The sequence below is a fragment of the Meles meles genome, chromosome 2 (assembly GCF_922984935.1).
Source record: "Meles meles chromosome 2, mMelMel3.1 paternal haplotype, whole genome shotgun sequence".
NCBI lineage: Eukaryota > Metazoa > Chordata > Mammalia > Carnivora > Mustelidae > Meles > Meles meles.
The window spans coordinates 198790559-198809879 of NC_060067.1; the positions used below are offsets into that span (position 1 = coordinate 198790559).

Consider the following 19321-nt stretch of genomic DNA (forward strand, 5'->3'; position numbering starts at 1 on the left):
CATACATGGGGCATTACAATTTCCAAGGTAAAACTGGTTCTCAAAATTTTCCACAGGTACACAGTCCAAATAGTTATAAGGGATATTTATCTTTGCTGTATAGGTGTCCAAAATAATTGTAAAGGAAGGCAACATAGTTATGTTTACCCTGGTTTCTTTGGAAAATTCAATTTCTGCATCAGCATTACTTAACATTTATCAAATCATTTTAATAATCAACTATTAACTAATCATTTAAATAGCTCCGTGTAAATTTTAGAATTATTGATGAACATAGCTAGGTAATCCTGTGAGTCTCTAAAAGATACCTGACTTCTGATTATACTTTAATCCCTACCCTTCTGATTATACTTTAATCCCTTCACTCTGAAATCTTAACAGGACCAGGAAGATATTCTACTGTACAAGGTTCAGTTTGGACACGTGACTACTTATATCCTTAAACAGCAAGCACTTTTTTCAGGACTCTGTCATCCCTCCACTGATGCAATCCCATGTGGTCATTTATGAAGTCTTCTTGATTTATATCACATCTCCTAGGGATCCCTTTAAGCAGTGCCTGGAAAGCCTGGCAAATCTGCTTTCCTTTTCCCAGTGAGGGGAACTCCTTTGGACTGAGGAGTTCCTTCTTGGTTTTGAGCAGTATTGACCTGGGGCATGGGATAACACAGGCAAAACGGAACTGTTCATCCTTATCCTGTGTTGTGTAATCATTCTAGGTGCTTTTTGTTTTGTTTTGTTTTTAATTTTGTTTTGGTCTCTGTGTTGCTGAAGCTTCTAAAATAGACTCCTGAGCTCTCCCAGAACTACTTTTGCTCCGGAATAGCTGTCTAAAATTGTTCTTCACTGTGGGGACAGAGGCTGGGTCTCTTACAATGTCATCTTGCTGATGTCACTGGTTGTGAGAATCCAGTCTATTTAAATGAACTCTCAAAGTATGATAGGCAGAATGACTCTTTTTCTTAATTCCTGAGAGGGATGTGGGCTGATGTCAAGGAACTAGGTGAAGCAGAGAGTGTAACTTCAGGAAGAATGAAAAATAGAAATCTCATCATAAAAGTCAAGAGTTCATTTTTAATGCTCTTCCAAACTCTTTCCTGGTAAATTCAATGCTATATCAAAGCACGAAGTGTAGCCTCTTTCTCTCTCTAAAGGTTTTGCATTTCAAACCACCACATGGGGTCACTATTTAGGATTTGCATAAACTGGTTCCCCAATGAAAGACAGGCGCCTAGTGAAATGTTATCTTCCTTCAGGCGAGAGGGCTGGTTGGAAAGACTGTTTTAGAAGTGAGACTGTCTGCATCTGCCAAGATCATTGGAACAGTTGGCCCTTGTTTTCTCTACTGGAGGACTGAGTTTTAAAAAAAGGATTACACTTACATGAGGACTTTCAATCAGCAACATTAGAGGAACATAAATGGATTAGAAACATCTTTTATGCCTCAAATCTCAGTTCTTTTCAGTCACTTTGTATTCTCATTACAAGTATGAGCCATTTTAATGCCATCTCATTGTGCCCTACAAAAACTGCTTCATTATTTCTTTCCTTTTCTTTTCTTTTATGATAATGTGCCTGAAGACAGGAAAGGGTTCTTTTAAAAATGGTATTTAACGACATTAGTTCTCAACCTCAGTGTCTTAAAAGAGAGGGTAACATAATGCCTTTTCAAAAATGAAATAAAAGGGATAATTGCAACAGTAAAGAGATGCTTCCTGTGTAATACACTACTGAAAATGAAGATCAAATTTAAAAACTCATGCACTAAAAAGAGAAATAAATAGGAATGGCACAATAAGCAGATCCAACAAATGGTGTAGACCGCATTTTGACTGAGTGGTTTCCCTATGTCTGAATGCTGACTTGCCAAGTGTCAAGAACTAAAAGTGAACCCCAGGCCTACACTTTCCAGACACCCAGGGACCATTTCCCTCATCTTGAAGCCATTTGAGGCAGCACGTTGATAGAATCCCAGTCATTTTAACACAGCTAGTTAGCTAACACATTTTTCTCTACGCTCAGTCATGGATAAGTCAATGCACATATACGGTATCCATGCCCAGAGCACCTCTAACTTCCTGACCTTTCTAAAGGAATTGTCTCAATAGTATACAGCCTTCAAAATTTGAGTTGGATCAGCAAGATGGGATCTCTTTGTCACACAACCATCATGACAATGAACACGTGTCACAAGCCATGTTAAGTATTGCACACGCGTGTATTTGATTATCTCAATTAAATAATTTCACAACTCTATGGTAAGGGGACAAGTCTTATCCCATTTTACAGATTAAAAAAATTGAAGCAGAAAGTGAAAGGAGAGGACCCCGCTCACCCAGCTGGCCAATGGCAGAGCAAAAAATGCATACTCAAGCAGTCTGGCTTGAGTCTTTTGTTGTCTTTCTCATTCCTCTCTCCTCTGCTTAGTAGATCAGAAGCTCCCTCTTCCAAGATAAGTTCATCTCCTCTACCCGTAGCAGAATGGAACTTAGGGATGTTTAGCAAGGTCCTCCAGGAGACTATACAATGATTGTAATTGTCCCACTAGTTGTTACAATGGGTCTGAAGGGGGGTAGCAAGGACCAACATAAGTGAGGAGTTGTGCCTTTTCATTATTTAAGAAATAAATAAAAAGACAGCTCCTGCCACCCATCATCACGCTTTCCCCCCAATTTAAGATGTATTATAGTTTAACCTGGTTATGAGGGGGAAAAAAAGGTATTTATAATCCTTTTCTTCCTGAATTGCCAAAATGCAATCTAAAAAAAGGGAGACATAAAGACACACATTAACTTTATTAAGGTTTCTCTGTTCTTCCATTAAAATTATGTAGAATTCAAAGTATAATTTGAGGTACAGACACATCGGTAGGTCTGTAACTGCAAAGTTTTAGCTTTTAAATGTGAAAACTGCTTATACCTAGTGAAGGCCGTTTTTCTAGGGCTATTTACATGGGTTTATTCATTATTTATTTATTTATTTATTCAGTTATTCATTTTTTTTTTAAATTTATTTTTTCAGCGTAACAGTATTCATTCTTTTTGCACAACACCCAGTGCTCCATGCAAAACGTGCCCTCCCCATCACCCACCACCTGTTCCCCCAACCTCCCACCCCTGACCCTTCAAAACCCTCAGGTTGTTTTTCAGAGTCCATAGTCTCTTATGGTTCGCCTCCCCTCCCCAATGTCCATAGCCCGCTCCCCCTCTCCCAATCCCACTTCCCCCCAGCAACCCCCAGTTTGTTATGTGAGATTAAGAGTCATTTATGGTTTGTCTCCCTCCCAATCCCATCTTGTTTCATTGATTCTTCTCCTATCCCCCTACCCCCCCATGTTGCTTCTCCATGTCCTCATATCAGGGAGATCATATGATAGTTGTCTTTCTCCGATTGACTTATTTCACTAAGCATGATACGCTCTAGTTCCATCCACGTCGTCGCAAATGGCAAGATTTCATTTCTTTTGATGGCTGCATAGTATTCCATTGTGTATATATACCACATCTTCTTTATCCATTCATCTGTTGATGGACATCTAGGTTCTTTCCATAGTCTGGCTATTGTAGACATTGCTGCTATAAACATTTGGGTACACGTGCCCCTTCGGATCACTATGTTTGTATCTTTAGGGTAAATACCCAGTAGTGCAATTGCTGGGTCATAGGGTAGTTCTATTTTCAACATTTTGAGGAACCTCCATGCTGTTTTCCAGAGTGGTTGGACCAGCTTGCATTCCCACCAACAGTGGAGGAGGGTTCCCCTTTCTCCACATCCTCGCCAGCATCTGTCATTTCCTGACTTGTTAATTTTAGCCATTCTGACTGGTGTGAGGTGATATCTCATTGTGGTTTTGATTTGTATTTCCCTGATGCCGAGTGACGTGGAGCACTTTTTCATGTGTCTGTTGGCCATCTGGATGTCTTCTTTGCAGAAATGTCTGTTCATGTCCTCTGCCCATTTCTTGATTGGATTGTTTGTTCTTTGGGTGTTGAGTTTGCTAAGTTATTCATTTTTTATATTTATCTACTTTTAAACAGAAATAGCATTCAGTGGGAAAGGGGAAGAAAGGATTTCATTGCACTGTTACTGTAATCATCTGAATTCTGGCCTGTTTATTTTTTTGTTTGTTTTGGATGCCCTCACCACATACATTTTGTTTAGCGTGTAGAAAAAAAAACATTTGGAGGCTAATAAAACAACTCAATTCAGGCATAGTTATGCGGTCAAGACACAGTTCCAACAGCAATTAAAATATATTGCCCTGAAAATGATGTTTTATATACGGCATGATTGGATCAACTGTTTTGATAGTCACTGGAATTGTTCAAAAGCCAGAAGACTGATTTCATTTTTTTTTAATTGTCTATGCAGTTGTGACACTTGCTTAGCTAAGTACATTGACAAGATTTATACATACCATGATTTACCCGGCATATTTTGATATTATTCCCATACTATTTAAATTTGCCTTTCCTGGGGCACCTGGGTGGTTCAGTCAGTTAAGCCTCTGACTCTTGGTTTCCTCTCAGGTCTTGATATCTGGGCTGTGAGTTCAAGTCCCACATTGGGCTCCACACTGGACTTTAAAAAATTGTTTTTGAGGAGCCTACTTTAAAAAATTGTTTTTGAGGGGCACCTGGGTGGCTCAGTGGGTTAAGCCTCTACCTTTGGCTCGAGTCATGGTCTCAGGGTCCTGGGATCGAGCCCCGCATCAGGCTCTCTGCTCATCAGGGAGCCTGCTTCCCCCCCTCCCTCTGCCTGCCTCTCTGCCTGCTTGTGATCTCTCTCTCTCTCTTCCAAATAAATAAATGAATAATCTTTTTTTAAAAAGCTCCACTTTAAAAAATTATTTTTTTGAAATTTGCTGCTTCTTTTTACTCCGATGCTATAAAACGTAACTAAGAAAAAAGTTCCAAAAAAGGAGGAAAAAAACCCCCAGAATATGGTTCTTTTAGCAAATCTATGATAAAGATATTGATGATGATAATGGTGTAGTCATGGTAGTGACAGCAAACATTTCTTGAGTTTTGCTATGGTAGTTAGCTATTTAGATAATCCCTTACTTCATCTCCCTAAAAATCCTACAGATTAAGTAAAATTGTCCATCTTCACAGTTGGAAGAAAATGAGGTTTAAAGAGATTAAGTCATCACCAAAGATGACCCAGTAAAGGAATGGTTCAATTAGGATTCAAATCCGTATCTTTAAAACCCTAAAGCCCTTGGTCTTTACTAGGGGCTTTAAGATTCATGATATTAATTTCTCCAAAATAGGGTTTCAGAGAATCACTACAAAATGATAAATGAAAGATATAAGCTCTTGGAAACCATTCTATTATATACTGGAATCAGCAAATGGAGATCCAATGATGTAGCTTCAATGGATTCAACAATGTTTGGTAAAGCTAAATAAACTTTTTAAAAAATAAATTATAGGGGGGCGCCTGGGTGGCTCAGTGGATTAAGCTGCTGCCTTCAGCTCGGGTCATGATCTCAGGGTCCTGGATCGAGCCCCGCATCAGGCTCTCTGCTCTGCAGGGAGCCTCTTCCTCCTCTCTCTCTGCCTGCCTCTCTGCCTACTTGTGATCTCTCTCTCTGTCAAATAAATAAATAAAAAATCATTAAAAAAATAAATTATAGTAACAAATTCATTTACAAGTTTACTGGATTACTTTCTACTGAACCTTGTAGTACAAATAGGATACCCCAAATGCATTTTGTCCTGTAATCTGTAACCCAGGGCCTGTAAATTTTTCAAGATTGAAATTTTTGTATAAAACTTAAAGATCTTCCAACATGCAGGGTATTCGTGCTGCAAAACAAAACCCGCAGGCATGTCTGTCTATTTTTCTGTCTTTTTTGTTCTGAAATCAATTGCTTTGGATACTCCGTTAATGTATGAATCAATCATCTCATTAAGATTTTATATTAGTCATTAAAAAACTCATTTGCATCGCTCACAGACAATATATTTCTTGCAATGTAATTTTTCTTTTCTACAAATACAGTGGAATGTAAGGGGAGTTTTGTGTTATTTGACGATTCCGGATGAGGTCCATCTACCTCTCTGCAACACGGCTCCTGGCTGGCCAAAGGTTTTCAGAGCTTAGGATGCAGAATTTTTAAACTTCACTCAAGCTTGCTATGTGTTTTAGCTCTTGGCATGGAACCATGTGCATCTCGGCAATTCATTCAATTCTTTTCCCCCGAAAGGCATATATAAGAAAATATTCTAATAAATCCAAGAACTATGCAGAGAGAGGGCCATGTCACATTAAGCAGAGTCATGTCAATGTCAGCATGCAAAATATCCATAGTTAATGTAAAAGAAAGAAAGAAATTGCAAAAAATTGCACATTGGTTTTACCTGCCAAGGGAAAATGGGATTTTATTTTTCTATGAATATGTGGTATTTTCAGATAAGAATGCAAAATAAACAGTAATATGATAGAAATTTCAGGAATCCTGAAGCCTTAATTTTGACTAGTGATTTCTGTTTCTAAAATCATTTGAAGAATTCTGCCAATCTTCACAAAAAGTTTAAAATTTAAAGAAAAATTATTGTATCTATAAACTATTTCAACAGAATACATATTATGATGTAAAAAGATGGTATTCATCTTGCTTTCTAATCATAAAATTTTTTTTAATTCAAGAAAGGAAATAAAGACCTTGACTTACATTAGTTATTTTTGAACCAGGAACCAATGTAAATCAATGAATGTAAGTTTTTTTCCCTTCCTTAAAGGAAAATATGTATCCAATTCTGCTTAAGAAAAGGAATTATGGCAGTTTATAGAAGGTACACAAAGTACAGCAAAACAGAAATATGTAAGATAGATAAATTGAAATAGGGGAGAGGAATTAAGATTAACAGTAAATATTTTGAAGTAAGAAATGCTGACTGCAATTAATGCATAAAGATGCATTACAGAATAAATAAAATATAAATAGTCTGGAAAACTCCAATCTTTACCACAATGTTATTTCCAGAATTGCCCCTATTTGGTAATATAGTCAAATACTTGCAGGGGCACCTGTGTGGCTCAGTGGGTTAAGCATCTGCCTTTGGCTCAAGTCATGACCTCAGCGTCTTGGGATCAAGCCCCTCGCTGGGCTCCCTGCTGAAGGGGGAATCTGCTTCTCCCTCTCCATCTGCCACTCTCCCCCCTCCATTCATGCTCTCTCTTCTTCTCTCAAATAAAATAAAAAAAAATCTTAAAAAACAAACAAAAATAAATAAATCCTTCCAAAGTACAAAGGAAAACATTAGAACTTGATCAGATTCTCATGGCTGGGGGTACCTCGGTGGCTCAGTCGTTAAGTGTCTGTCTTCAGCTCAGGTCATGATCCCAGGGTCCTGGGACTGAGCCCCACATCGGGCTCCCTGCTCTGCAAGAAGCCTGCTATCCCCCTTCCACTCCCTCTGCTTGTGTTCCTTCTCTCGCTGTGTCTCTCTCTGTCAAATGAATAAATAAAATCTTAAAAAAAAAAAAAAAAAGATTCTCATGGCTGGCTCCTGGCCACGAGTTGTTAGCTCCACTGACCCACTGACAGTCTTTCTGAAACACAACCTAAATCCTGACACATTTTCTTGCTTAAAATCCCTCTGTGTCCTGTCCAAAGAACAAAGTTAACGTCAATGACTAGAACGGAACTTCATGATTATGGTTCTTTCTCGATTATTCCTCATCTCAGAGCAACCACATGCCCCGTAACTGTTAGACACTTTTATCATAGCGCTAACTTCTCCTACCTCTTGTATTTTTATGTATTGTCCCTATTGTCCATTGTCCCCATTTTCCTGTTCTCTGTCCTTAGCCCATTCCCACCTTGTCCACCTGGACGATTACCATTCTGTCTTCAAAAGTCAAATACCACAGCTTCTGAAAGCCTTCTCTCGCATTTCCAGGATTTGCAGATGGAGACTCATGTCTTTCCTTTCACGTGTAATCACAGTATTTGTAGCCATGTGACCCCTAGGCCATGGGCCTGCATGGCAAGACCAGGTTCCCCACTTGTCAGAATCCCCAACACCGAGGCAAATGCCTTACTCTTTGTAGGTTTTTAATAAATGATTGGAGATTGGTAAAAAGATGTAGGGAGCAAAAGAGAGCACACTCCCACCAGTGCCTACCAAACAGCGGGAGAGGAGGATCCATGCTTATATTGGACTGGGAGCTTGCCTGGACCAATAAATTGTCACAGGACATACCTACACAGTATTTCAGCCCTATCTAAAACTCCCTTCCATTTACGGAGGACTGTCCACATCTTCCTTAAGCTTTATAAAGCTGAAGAGTTTGTGTCTCGAAATTTGTTTGGAACAAAGTCATCTCCACACCCTTAAGACCGTAAGTCTTACAACACAAAATACGGTTTACACTGCATTCAAAAGGCAATACTGATCTTTCCTGGTAAATAGTATGTTTCAGCAATGACTTTCCAGACCATCCGATCAAAGCAGGGCTATCAAAGAAGGAAACATGCTTCCTGAAATGAGGAAGGAAAACAATGAGGGCCGTAACTGCTATTAGTATCTTTTCAACAACCTACTACAGAACACCGTATTACTTTTCCAACGGAACTGGTTTCTGAAATACGTCACTTCCACATTCGGATTTAGTATGCAGGTATACTAATATATTAATTTCTATGTTTAACTTTCTATTATAATATGCATTAAAATGTGACACTATTCTGTACATTGCATGAGGCTTAATTTCCTGCTTCTGGATCAGAAATAAATATACTTTAAATCCTTATTCCAGGACAAATGAAAGAATAGGGTTTTTATAATCTAGGTTTTTATCCATAGTGGCCCCTTGAGCAGACAGAGACAGTAACTAAAAAACACATTTGGAGGGTTACCTATCAGAGCACATATTTTATTTTGAGCACATCTCTATAAGTAATTCAACAAGTCAGAATCTGATCCTTGAACAGCATGAGAGAAGGAATATTTCTAAAAGTCTCTCAGAATCATAACACCAAAAGCTATGAGAAAATAAACAGTCTGCTCAAATTTAGCAAAAAGCTCGTGTTAACAACTTGTTTTCTTGGACCAATTGCTAATAGTCTCCTGCGAGGTCCTAACGCCCATGTTCAGTTTATGCCCCAGATCCTTGCCTGCGAGTTAATTGAAGTATGGCTCAGACATTGGCAAAAAGCTTTTTTAACATGTCCCCCATCGCATACTTAAGACACGCCATGTTTCTCTTAGATTGGAGTAAGGAATTTATTTCCACCCCAGGAGTACATTTGATATACCAGTTTGTCTCTGATGGCATATTTCTGCCAAAATCATGTACTGACTACAATTCTTTGGATAATAATAATAAAAAAAGCTAGTTGATCATAACATTCTGATCCCTCAAGTGGAGTTAATAGTAGTAGGTTGAAGCTATAACTCACATCATAAGTCACATCGTGGCTGTACTCTGAATAAGGTACCCCATCCATACTGTGGAGAGCTGACTTCTCACGCAGAAATACACTAGCACTTAGACACTGAAAAACTACTTTCTGTACTACTGTGAATATTCTTGGGGAGGAAAAAAAAGAAAAAAGACCTGATTATTTAGTTTTTTTTTTTCCAGGCAAAACTCCTAATGAACTCAACGAGAAGTTTCCCTTAGTAAATAGTGCCGAATTAGCTCATTTAATTTTTCTTGAGCTATTTTATGGTTATATAATAAAGTAGAATATATATGCCTAATAAAATTTGTTAAGAGTCAGCTAAGGGATCTGTACTTATTCTTTTATTGTGTACAAATAAATACTTGAAGTATAGATCTTTATTTCCTTAATATTTATTGTTATTTCATATCTTGACATAAGAACTGTTCTACAAGGGCTTTAATAAATAGAGTGAAACGGAGCGACCATTCCGTCTATGCCAGTAAATTTGCATCTGTGTTCCCCATGATGATGCTGCATTTTATACCCGTTCATATTTCAGAGTGGGAAAGCCCCATCCATCAATAGTTGAGAATTACACTACGAAGCAGCACCCTAACACAAAGAAGTGCCAAATTGATAAAGAAATGAATTGAAAAGAAATGAAGCAAGTTCTAATGAACAGGCAAACACGACTTGTTTAACACCGAGAAATCAGTAAGGTGAAACCATTTCCCTCACCAAATGAATAAGTTGCAAATCAACCTATCACTGAACCCTGTAATTTCTCATCTTCGTACCAACCACACATGGTACCTCTGTTCTAATGTGCCTGATTTTTACTATTGAAAAGAAGATAGAGTACTTTTTTTTTTTTAAATCAGCTTCCACTTATTCATTAACTCTTTGCATTTTGATTTTTTCCTGATGCCTCTCGGTTGTCAATAATGACCTTTTAGTTATCAAAACCAAACACCTTCCTCAAAGTCCACACTACTTAGAACAGCTGTAGCGTTTGAAACTTCCATCTTGATTTCTGTGAAACTACTGGTTTTTTGTTTGTTTGTTTTGTTTTGTTTGTTTGTTTTTCTGAGCTAGAGAGAGCGCTCATGTGCATGGGGGGAGGGGCAATGGGAGAGGGAGAGACAGAATCTTAAACACACTCCACGTGCAGTGCAGAGCCCTGCGTGGGGCTTGATCTCAGGACCCTGAGGTCACGACCCTGGGCCAAAATCAAGAGTCTGAAGCTTAAAAAACAACCAAGCAGGCCCTCTTGTGAGACTACATTCCTATTCTCTTTTCACCTGCTTAACACTTTCTTTAAAATCATCTATGGTTATTTGTTGTAGACTAAATGTTTGTGCCTCTCCCAGACCAAAAAAAAAAAAAAAAAAATCACAATTTAAATTGAAAAAAATCTTATGTTGAAATTCTAAGCCCAGCATGGTGATATTTGGAAGTGAAGCCTTTAGAAGGTAGAAGGTCATGAGGATGGACCCCTCAAGACCAGGTCTCTCCCTTCTGAGAGACCCCAGAGCTTGTTCCATCTCTGCTCTCTGCCTTGTGAGGACACAGGAATACAGCCATCTGTATACCACAAGCAGACCCTCCCCAGGCACTGACTCTGCTGGTACCATGACCTTGAACTTACAGTCACCCATAAACTCACTCATACAACTCACCCATAAATGACAGAAAAAGTTCAAAATTTCTACTCCCATCTTCCTCTCTTTTCATACTCCCTGATTTCTTCCTTACTGCTCATCTGGCACTTTCAGAAGTTAAGCTATAATCTCTGTGTAGCTGACTCCCAAAGATACGTCTACAATTGTATTCCCCCTGCAAGCCCAGTCTGGAATTGGAACTATTAGTAAGATATCACTATGGAGAATCTGACTGCTTGGCCTCAGGCTGGCTTTGTCATTCTTTGTTCATTCGTTCCATAAAAAGCGGTCTGCTATGATGCAGACACTGTGTTCACCAACCAGGATACAAGAATGAGTACGACACAACCATGTCCCACTGCCATTGTGCAATTCACAACTGAGAAACATATAAATATACTCATACTTCAGAGATATCAAGGGTTTGGCTCCTGACTACCACACTAAAGCAGTTATAATAAAACAAGCAGAATGAATGTTTTCATTTCCCAGTGCATATAAAAGTTATGTTGACATTATACTATAGTTTATTGACTGTGCAATAGCATTATGTCTAAATATACAATGCACAGGGGTGCCTGGGTGGCTCAGTGGGTTAAGCCACTACCTTTGGCTCAGGCCATGATCTCAGGGTCCTGGGATCGAGTCCTGCATCAGACTCTCTGCTCAGCAGGGAGCCTGCTTCCCTCTCTCTCTCTCTGCCTGCCTCTCTGTCTACTTGTGATCTCTCTCTGTCAAATAAATAAATAAAATCTTTAAAAAAAAAAATAAATAAAAATAAAAATACAATGCACATACCTTAACTTAAAAAAAATACTTTATTGCTAAAAAATGCTAACCAACATCTAAGCTTTCAGTGAGTGGTGATCTTTGTGCTGGGGAGTCCTGCCTCAGCGTGATGACTGCTGACTGATCAGGATGGTGGTTGCTGAAGGCTGGGATGACCATGGCAATTCCTTGAAAGAAGACAACAGTGAAGTTTGCCACATCAATTGACTCTTCCTTTCATGAAGTATTTCACTGTAGTGGTGATGCTGTCTTATATCATTTACCCATACTAGAAGTCCTTTTGAACTTGGAGTCAGTCCTCTCAAATCCTGTCATTGCTTAATCTACTAAGTTTGTGTAATAATCTAAGCCTTTGATGCCATTTCAACAATCATCACAGCATCTTCACCAGGAGCAGACTCCATTTCAAGAAACCACTTTCTTTGCTCAGACATAAGAAGCAACTCCTCATCCATTAAATTTCTATCGTGAGATTATAGCAATCCAGTCCCGCCTTCAGGCTCTACGTGTGATTCCAGTTCTCTTGCTCCTTCTCCCACATTTGCAGTTACTCCCTTCCCTGAAGTCGTGACCCCCTCAGAGTCACCCACAAGAACTGGAATCCACTTCTTCCAAATGCCTGGTAGTGTCGCTATTGTGACCTCTTCGTGTAAATCACTGATGTTCTTAATGGCATCTAAAATGGTGAATCCTTTCTGGAAGATTTTCAATTTCCTTGACCCAGATCTACCAGAGGAGTCTGTCAGAGTTCTTGGATGACCAGGAGCATTCTCAATAAGCAGTCAAATTGTGAAAGGAGTTTTTTGGTTTGTTTTCTTTGCAAATCTCAACAGTGGGCTTAAAATATTCAGTAAACCATATTGTAAACGGATGTGCTATCCTCCAGCCTTGGTTGTTTCATTTATAGAGCACAAGCAGAGCAGATTCATCTTAGTTCTTAAGGGCCTTCATATTTCTTAAATGGTAAATGAGCATTGGCTTCAAATTAAAGTCACCAAAGGCTAACAAGAAAGTCAGCATGACCGTTGAAGCCAGAGCATTGGCTTCAAATTAAAGTCACCAAAGGCTAACAAGAAAGTCAGCATGACCGTTGAAGCCAGGCACCGACTTTGGCTCTCTAGCTATCAAAGTTCTAGATGTCATCTTCTCCACGTAGAAGACTATTTTGTCTTCATCGAAAACCTATTGTTCGGTGGAGCTACCATCTTCCTAAATTCTCTCAGCTAGATCTTCTGGATGACTGGCTGTTTCACCTTATACTTCTACATTATGAGACCATGTCTCTCCCTAATTCTTATGAACGAACCAGCCTCTACCAGCATCAGACTTTTCTTCCACAGCTTCCTAAACTCTCTTGGCCTTCACAAAACTAAAAAGAGTAAGAGCCTTGCTCTGTCTTAGCCTTTGGCTTAAGGGAACGCTATGGATGCTTTGATCTTCTATTTTGATCACAAAAACTTTCTCCATGTCATTGGTGAGTCTGTTTTATCACGCATGTGTTCCCTGCAGTAGCACTTTTTTTTCCTTCAAGAATATTTCCTTGTGTTCACAACTTAGCTAACTGGTGCAAGGGGCTTAATTAGCTTTTGCCCTGTCTTGCCTTCAACGGGGTTTCGTTCCTCACTCAGCTCAATCATTTCTAGCTTTTGACCTCAAGTGAGAGACGTGAAATCCTTCCTTTCACTTGGCACATGTAGAGACCGGTGTAGTCTATGAACTGGCCTAATTTCAATATCTTCATGTCTTAGGTAATTGGGAGGTCCAAGGAGAGGGAGAGAGATGGGGAATGGCTGCTCCATGGAGACATCGGAAAACACACGCAACATTTTTCAATTAAGTTTGCCATTTTCTACGGGCACGGTTCGTGGTGCCCAAAACAACTGCAGTTGTCACATCACAGAATCCTGATCACAGATCATTGGAACAAATATAATAATCATGAAAAATTTTGAAATATTGTGAAGATTACCAAAACGTGACACAAGGGCATGGAGAGAGCAAATGCTGTTGGCGAAACGGTGCTGATAGTGTTGCTCGACGCAAAGTTACCATAAACCATCAAATTGTAAAAAACACAGTATCTGCCAAGGCGATAAATCACAGTGCAATAAAATGAGGAATGCCTGCAGATAGAAATAATGGAACGTGACAGGTGGTTCAATAGAGAGAAGACCGGTGGGGACAAGCAGTAGTTCTTCTCTGTCGTCTCCTCATTTCTTCCAATTCTATCGCTATTTTACCAGTCCGGCAAACCCAAACCCTCAGATTCATTCTTTATTCCTCCAGCAGACAATCCTGCTTACTTTTTAACCTAGTTTGAATAAGCCTCTTGCTTCATACTCCTTTGTTTTGAAGTACATCTCTTCTTGCAATATACCAATCCCCTCATTCCTTTGGCCTCTGGTGTTCTTAACAGACGTGATTATGCGCCAACACATTTTCTAGTCCCCCTGGAGATACACCGACACTCACAATTAAATTGGGCTACGTCCAATTTCTAAAACTGGTCTTTGGCGAACAATGTTTTGCTTCCTCCTAAATTACTCTGGTTCCTGGTTCAGAAAATTAAACACCCACTATTGTCAGGGTTTAGATCAAAATCCAACTGCCAAGTAATATGTACTAATGCTACCACTTAAACATATCCTCTCTTCCCTGAATTCCCAGGAGACTTGTGTCTCCTTTCTTTCAAACTTTCCAACTTGGATTATTCTGTTACTTGCTACAATTAATTCCATTCATGATCAGGTGTGTACACACACACACACACACACACACACACACACACACACATCTTACGAGATGGGAAGACAAAATAGAGAATGAGCAAGGTTTTGGAATAAGATGGATCTTCCATTTACAAACTAATAGCTTGTTCGAGTTAACCTCTTAACCTCTTGAGCCTTCCTTTCCCCATCCGTAAAATTAAATGTGACAAATAACGTAAAGCACCTTGTAGAGTCAATGGCATATTGTGGGTACTCAAGAAAGGCTAGCTATAATAATGAATGCTACAAGTAGAAACTTACTGTGGAAAAGAGTTATGCTCTTACATTCCATTATTTTTGATGGGGCCCTACAGAGGTCTTTGCATGTACTTGACCCTCAATGAATACAATTTCTGTGAATGAATATACAGATGTGTTCTACTTCCTAACAATATAACTTTCTCTCCTAGAACACCTTCATGCCACCTCAGATCTCAGAATATGTCCTTACAAAACAGTTTTTAAAAACTTTACCTAAAAACCAAAGGTTTACCACACAGGCGTGCTTTTTTATTCATGTTTTTGAAATAATTTTGGAAATGAAATATTTGTACAGTTTTAAATATGTACAGGATTTACCTTGAAAAATGAAGCATAAGGACACGATACATACTAGAGGGGTTTATTGTACAATGCTGTATGCTGCTTATCATGTGGAAATGGACTAGCTTTATTCTATCACTAAATGTTATGTCAATATACTAAATATTTTATATAGTAAAGAATATCTCAAAATAACTATTCAAAACATGGAGGTGGCTATTTCTCTTACACTTTGTAAATATGTAATGATGCTTGATACTGCACTTCAAAATATTGGCAGGAGGGATATCTTTCCACCTATATTCAGGTAACATAAAAATTTTTCAAAAAAGACAAAATCATAACTCTCAGATGACTTTTGGAGGAAAAAGTGTAAAATTTCTCTTCAACTTCGTTATTGATGAAACTAGCGGAATGTTAAAATTGGCCCAAAGAGCATTTGAGAAATGAGGTATTTCGAGGCTATGTTAGAATAGGTTTTCTGGGTTAGATAGGATACTTGATAATTTGCAGCTGGGCCATAAACTGTAAGCTTTGGGGTTATCTATTCCATTTGATACAATTATCTGCATCTCTGCTAGACAAAAATTTACAACTTTTACCTCTATAGAGCTATAAAACAGCTCTTACAAAATATTAAGTCAAGCTTAGCACCATTCAGAAAGAATACTCAGGAATATCTCTTCCCTTTTTCTAAGTTTTAGGCGATGTTTCTGATACAGCTCTTTTTGGTAATGAAGCAATACACTGTACGATATATTTGCAAGTATTTAACGGGTATTGGCAATGTTTACTCAAAATATTTATTCCTTTTGCTGGAAGCCTATCTCCATCCACTCTGTTTGCTTTAATGAACTGAGGGCAAAGTTCCCACATCAGACCACCCTAGGGAGCTCACTGCTGAAGAAATTCTAGAAGATCCATAAGAATAAAAAATGACTGAAGAGCTGAGGAGAGAACACAATCAAATATACTGGTGGAAGTGAATTAAAAGGAATGAGATGAACAGATTTTCACACATAACCCATTACTACCTAATAATCCTTATTCCTGGCAGTTCTACAAACAATTCATCTGAATCTATCTATATTTATATTTACTAATCATCATAAATTTTTTTCTTTAGAGGAAAAGGGTCATACACATCAACAGCACTAAGTTTTATCATAAATTGTAATAGAAAAATAATTGAAAAAATAATTGAAAGTAGTAGTAGGGTCTATTACACCTGTTCATTATGATATAAGGCAAAGAGCTACATTATTCTATTTATAAACATACTATAGTGTTCTTTTGACCCCAATTGATTTCCTATATTTCCAATGATTCCTGTCTTAAATAATGTCTTAATATACCCAGACATTTAATAGGCACTTTAGATACAACCTGTCTAAAACACTCTTAACTTTCCCCATTCTTCTCTTCCCACTGCCTTCTCTTTGGCTCGATAAGAGGCCACGCCCATTCATCCAGTCACACCACCAAGAACTAGAGATCATCCTTTAGCCTTATCGCTTTTTTCCACCCCAACACTGAATCCATGAGAAAGCATTTTGTCTTTCTCACTTCTTCTAACCATTGCCATGACTACCACCACAAGGTCACTAGCCCATATGCGCTCTTCCTGAGTTAGAGAAATAGGTCACCCCTTCCATCACTGCTTCAAGTCCATGTCTCTAAACAGTCTCCTTGTTCAACAGCAAACACTGCTCTTTTGAAGTCATATTATGTCTTTCCTGTGCTTTGTACCTTCTAATGACTTCCCGTCGCCATACGAAAAAGAAATTTAAAACTTCACCAAGACCTACAAGGTTCTACTTGATCTGCTCTCTATGTGGCTTCTTCACCTTGAACTCAACAGTCCTTAAATCAGCAGTTCCTGTAAGCGTCTCAACAATGTTTTTCTGGGGCACCTGGGTGGCTCAGTGGGTTAAGCCTCTGCCTTCAGCTCAGGTCATGATCTCAGGGTCCTGGGATCGAGCCCCGCCTCAGGCTCTCTGCTTGCCAGAGAGCCTGCTTTCCAGCACTCTCTCTCTCTCTGCCTGCTTCTCTGCCTACTTGTGATCTCCCTCTCTCTGTCAAATAAATAAATAATAATCTTAAAAAAAAAAGTTTTTCTTCTTCCTTCTGAGCATCTTTCTTCAACATGTTTCCATAGCTAGTTTTCTCTCTTTCTCTTTTTTACATTATTCATATAATTTCTCACTGCCCTATCCTCAACATTTTCTGTATCTTTAACCTACTTTATTTTGTCTCTGTACTGCTAAGAACTTAGTAACTTTTATTGTTTACTTACAGGTCTATTTATTTCTTATCTGTTTTTCACATGAGAATGAACATTTCACAGAAGCAGGCTGTTTCTCCCCCTTCTCTTGCTTTTCACAGTTTCCCCAGTGCCTAGAACAATATCTGGCATCTAGCTGGCATTGAATAAGTACATGTTGAATGGATGAATTTCAAATCAAGAGACTAAGAATAAAATAAAAAATAGTAACATAAAGATTAATAAAAATCTTTTCATTTTCTGATACATATGATTAAATATGAATACAAACAAGGCATATATTATTTTAAGAGCAACACACTTAAGTTCCTATAGTTACATGATGTAGTTGAAAATAAGACAATTTTATTCTATTAATACAGAAGGAAACCAGTATTCACATAAGTGAGCTATCAAATATTCTGTTTGTTTGTTTTTTTTTTTTTAAGATTTATGGATCTATTTTAGAGAGTGAGAGAGAGACAACATGAGTGGGAGGGGTGGAGGGGGAGAGAGAAAAAAATCACAAGCAGACTCCATGCTGAGTGTGGACCCCCCATATAGGGCTTGGTCCCATGACCTTGAAATCACAACCTGACCTGAAACCAAGAGTCCATCATTCAACAGACCAAAACACCAGGGCACCCCACTTTCTGTTCAATGTTAATGAAGCAATGTTTGGTAGAGCTTTGAGACATACATATATTATATTCAAAATGATTTCTGTGCAGAGATGCCTGGGTGGCTCAGTTGGTTAAGCACTTGCCTTTGGCTCAGGTCATGATCCCAGGGTCCTAGGATCAAGTCCCACATGAGGCTCCTTGCTCAGAGGAGAGCTTGCTTCTCCCTTTGCCTGTCTCTACCCTTGCTTATGCCATCTCCCTCTGACAAACACATTAAGAAAAAAAATACCTTAAAAATCATTTCTATGGGCCGGCCCGCGGGCGCCATGGTGTTCCTCACCGCGCAGCTCTGGCTGCGGAGCCGCTCGCTGAGCGCTGCTGGCGGGTACAGGAGGTGCTGCGGCCCGCGCGGCACTTCCGCGGAAGGAAGAACCGGTGCTACCGGCCGGCGGTGCGGGCGGTGACCGGAGCTTTGTGAAATGCACAAAAGCGCGAAGACTGAAGAAGAGGAACATGAGGACACTCTGGATTCATCGAATTACAGCTGCCTCCCAGGAGCATGGCCTGAAGTACCCAGCATTCATTGTCAATTTAATTAAGCGCCAGGTGGAGCTCAACAGGAAAGTATCTAGCCATCTATGAACCAAAGACTTTTAAATCTTTGGCTGCTTTGGCCAAAACAAGGCGACAGGAAGGATTTGCTGCTGCGCTGGGGGACAGGAAAGAGCCCGAAGGCGTATTTTCCAGAGTGGTGCAGCATCACTGACGGGGCCTCCAACACCGCCTGCCCTTTGCAGCCGAGCGTCTTAGGAAGTTTTCTTTTCCCATCACAGTAATTAAAATAGGGGTTAAAAATTATTTGTCACCAGTGTGTGTTATCACCAATTACGAATTTACATTTTAATAATGGGTGTAAGAGAAAAGCCCCTTTTCCCTCACTGTGACAGATCTAGAAATCTTACAAATTGTACAAATAAAGTTCGTGTGGTATTCAGAAAAAAAAAAATCATTTCTATGTCATTTGTCAACATGTAAAGTACAGCTCCCTTGCCTTTTCCTCTCTAATTCTACATTTATCAACATACTATTCTGGTAAAATTCTGCTAAAAATGCAGTGTTTACGTTGCCTACAGTTTTAATTTTATGTATTTTGATGATAGCTAAAAACTTTCAAGGTTCTATGTATTTCCAAACTGACTCCTCACAAAAACCAAACTTTTTTTTTTTTTTTTTTAATGAAAGCCATTTTTAAAAAAAAAATCATAATATTTTGT

General features: G+C 38.9%; 1 pseudogene; it reads left to right on the plus strand.

The window, feature by feature from the left end:
• Positions 1-18373: 18373 nt before the first annotated feature.
• On the plus strand, positions 18374-19053 carry LOC123937393 (annotated as a pseudogene).
• Positions 19054-19321: the final 268 nt, after the last annotated feature.